Source organism: Neovison vison, chromosome 12, assembly GCF_020171115.1.
Source record: "Neovison vison isolate M4711 chromosome 12, ASM_NN_V1, whole genome shotgun sequence".
In the NCBI taxonomy this organism is placed as follows: Eukaryota; Metazoa; Chordata; class Mammalia; order Carnivora; family Mustelidae; genus Neogale; species Neogale vison.
The window spans coordinates 19,233,536-19,237,469 of record NC_058102.1 but is presented as its reverse complement, the minus strand read 5'-3'; the positions used below and the strand labels follow the sequence as shown (position 1 = coordinate 19,237,469).

Sequence of the window (3,934 nt, the reverse complement as noted above, 5' to 3'; positions counted from 1 at the left end):
GTCCCAGTTTTTTTTTTAAATTATATCTTTAAATTATTTTCTTTCTTTGTTTTGTGTTATTGATTTAGTCTATAGTTTGTATCTAATATTTTGCTTGCTTTTCTCAATCCTGTTCTATTCCTTGGTGTAATTTCAGTGATGGCTGTTTGTGCTGCTCAATATGGACTTGATTTCTTGGATGGATTTATTTTTTTCTTCTATTTATTTCTTAAGTCTGCCAGCTCATGTTTCATCTCCTCCAGTTCTCTGCTTTGAGCTCTTTGATTCATTAGGTGACTTTATTCATGACCATATATTTGGTCATGATTTTTATCTGAGCAGTGGCCATATTTTTCTGGTGGGTATTCATCACCTGCCACTTGTTTTTCCCACATTTTTCTTCTTTTTCCTGAAAGTAACTTTGCATAGATACTTGGCTGGATCTTTTTTGCTTATTACTTTTGTGAATGAGGTGAATTCTTCCAGTTACTTGTGAGAGGTTCCTTCAGAGTAGAGACTAGAGTAGTGTTCCAGGGAAGGAGTAACTTTCTTTGGTTCACAGCAAAGCTCATTATGACTCAGTGGTTTGTGTGTGTGTGTGTGTGTGTGTGAACTCTTTCAACCTTCATTTCTCCCTAGTTCAAAGATATAAGCAGTTTCTGGACTGCTTGTAATTAAAGATCCATCTCCTTTATCTTCTACAATGACACACGGCTTCTCTAAAGAATGTGTGTTGCCTTGTTTAGTCCCACCTCCTCTGACTATTCTTTTTTTTTTCTTTTCAGCGTAACAGAATTCATTGTTTTTGCACCACACCTAGTGCTCCATGCAATATGTGCCCTCCTTAATACCCACCACCTGGCTCCCCCAACCTCCCACCCCCTGCCCCTTCAAAACCCTCAAATTGTTTTTCAGAGTCCATAGTCTCTCATGGTTCACCTCCCCTTCCAATTTCCCTCAACTCCCTTCTTTCCATCTCTATGTCCTCCATGTTATTTGTTATGCTCCACAAATAAATGAAACCATATGATACTTGATTCTCTCTGCTTGACTTATTTCACTCAGCATAATCTCTTCCAGTCCTGTCCATGTTGCTACAAAAGTTGGGTATTCATCCTTTCTGATGGAGGCATAATACTCCATAGTGTATATGGACCACATCTTCCTTATCAATTCGTCTGTTGAAGGGCATCTTGGTTCTTTCCACAGTTTGGTGACCGTGGCCATTGCTGCTATAAACATTGGGGTACAGATGGCCCTTCTTTTCACTACATCTGTATCTTTGGGGTAAATACCCAGGAGTGCAATTGCAGGGTCATAGGGAAGCTCTATTTTTAATTTCTTGAGGAATCTCCACACTGTTCTCAAAGTGGGTGCACCAACTTGCATTCCCACCAACAGTGCAAAAGGGTTCCCCTTTCTCCACATCCTCTCCAACACATGTTGTTTCCTGTCTTGCTGATTTTGGCCATTCTAACTGGTATGAGGTGGTATTTCAATGTGGTTTTAATATGAATCTCCCTGATGGCTAGTGATGATAAACATTTTTTCATGTGTCTGATAGCCATTTGTATGTCCTCATTGGAGAACTGTCTGTTCATATCTTCTGCCCTTTTTTTTAATATGATTATCTGTTTTGTGTGTGTTGAGTTTGAGGAGTTCTTTATAGATCCTGGATATCAACCTTTTGTCTGTACTGTCATTTGCAAATATCTTCTCCCATTCCGTGGGTTACCTCTTTGTTTTCTCTGTTTCCTTTGCTGTGCAGAAGCTTTTGATCTTGATGAAGTCCCAAGGTTCATTTTCGTTTTTGTTTCCTTTGCCTTTGGAGACATATCTTGAAAGAAGTTGCTGTGGCTGATATCGAAGTGGTTACTGCCTATGTTCTCCTCTAGGATTCTGTGGGGTTCAGCGAAGCTCCCTTTAAAGACCCAGGCATCCTGTTCCCATTGTTTCAGTCAAGAATTGTGGTTTTGCAACATACTTGGATAACTGTACTGTGCTCTGCCTGATTTGTTTGAGATCTTTACTCACAGATGTCTTTTTGAGTATTTTTCTGCATCTCATAGCCCTTCCTCAAGTATTATAGTTCAAGTATTATAGTTCAGGGTTACAGGTGTCTCCTTACTTTATTAGAGATCACTTTTCTCTCTTTTCGTTGCTACTGTGATTTTATTTCTTCGAGAAAAATGGGTAGTCATATTTTGTCTGAAATTTTATAAGTAAGTACTGTGAATAATAAATTTAGTGAAATCCACTATTATTTTGTTAGGATTATTTTAAGTGGTATATTAACGAAAATTCAAGAACTCCAATAAACTTTTCAACAGTTGCACAGTGGTGCCAGTCAGTAGAGCATGCAACTCTTGATCTCTGGGTTGTAAGTTTGAGCCCCACGTTGGGTGTAGAGATTACTTTAAAAAAAATCTTAGGGGTGCCTGGGTGGCTCAGTAGGTTAAAGCCTCTGCCTTCAGCTCAGGTCAAGATCTTAGGGTGTTGGGATCAAGTCCCGCATCAGGCTCCCTGCTCAGTGGGGGACCTGCTTCCTCCTCTCTCTGCCTGCCTCTCTGCCTACTTGTGATTTCTGTCTCTCAAATAAATAAAATCTTTTAAAAAATCTTAAAAAAAATAGTTATACAAACTGTATTCCTCCAATAACGTCTGAGAGTTTCTATTCTCCTATTCTTACTTACACAGATAGAGCTTTGTCTGTTTGATACTCTGATAAACCTCTTAAGTTGTACTTTTAATTACTAGGTGTCAAATACTTTTTAATCTTTTTTTAAAATGGATCAGTTATTTAATTAGGTTCTTTGTAAGAAATCCAATTGTGAGGGTAAACTCCATTTGCTAGAGAAAACACAGAGCAGAGGTAGCCCTGAAGCTGAGGAACAGCCTTGATTTTTGGCAGAATTTGCGAGTCCACAGCTTTCTGATCAATCTTGCACTGCTCTGTAATCTCTTGTTTCTCTTTCTTGGTGTAGATCTCATCCTCCTGGTGTCTGGGCTTACTCAGCTTCTTCTTCTTGAAATAAGTATCAGTGAAATGTTTGGGTATTTTCACACTGCTGGTATCAATTTTGGTAGAAGGGTCAATGACAAATTTCTGGTGTGTTCTATGCAGAGGAACTCGATTGAGGGACAGAGGTCCAGTCACAAGTAGCAAGCCACTACTCATTTGTTTCAGGAAAACTACCCTCTTGCCTCTGTGGCACCCAGTGAGGATGATCAAAATGGTCCCAGGGGTGATGCTAGCTTGCTTTCTCACGTGTTGACTGAAAGGTTTTTTTTTTTGCTATGGCTCAACAGCTTTTGAGGCACATCTTCAGTAGGATAATACCTAGGCATTTTGTGAAGTTTAACCACTTGGGTACCACCGTTCTTGTCACCAACAACTGGTTTTGTGACAGTAGCAAGAACCTTCTCCTTTTTCTTTTCAACTCTGGATTTAGCCACTGAATACTTCCTCTTGCACATGGCCTTTCTGGAATACGTAGCCCATCAGGAGTATCTGCCAATTCCTTAGTCTAGGACAGGGTTTCGGCTGCAGTGCGGCTTCCCCTTCTATGGTGTTTTAGCCTTAGGGTTACTCTTCTCAGCCTTGCCACCAGCATTAGCCTTATGGGCTTCAGGTTTCTTCTTAGTATCCAGCTTCTAAGTTTTTTTGCCTGCCATCTTGCAAGAGTGGAAGGAGCTTTTTAATCTTTTTTTGAGAATTTTCCATTTCTGTCTGTTAGTGATTTTTGTTTTCTTCGGATGACTTCGTCAACTTTCTATGGGTTATTGAGCTTTCCCTTAAGGGTGTGTTGCATATATTTTTCTTAGTCATTTGCCTATTTTAGTTTTATTTTTAATGTAATTTTTTTTTTACCAAATAAAGTGTATTTTTGTAGAAAGTTTCATATTTTCCTGTATACCGTAGGTGCCATTTTCCTTACCACACGAAGATTACATA

At 39.2% G+C, this 3,934-nt stretch overlaps 1 pseudogene; it reads right to left on the bottom strand.

The window, feature by feature from the left end:
- Window positions 1-2,779: 2,779 nt before the first annotated feature.
- LOC122890862 lies at window positions 2,780-3,654 on the bottom strand (annotated as a pseudogene).
- Between the last annotated feature and the right edge of the window lie 280 nt (window positions 3,655-3,934).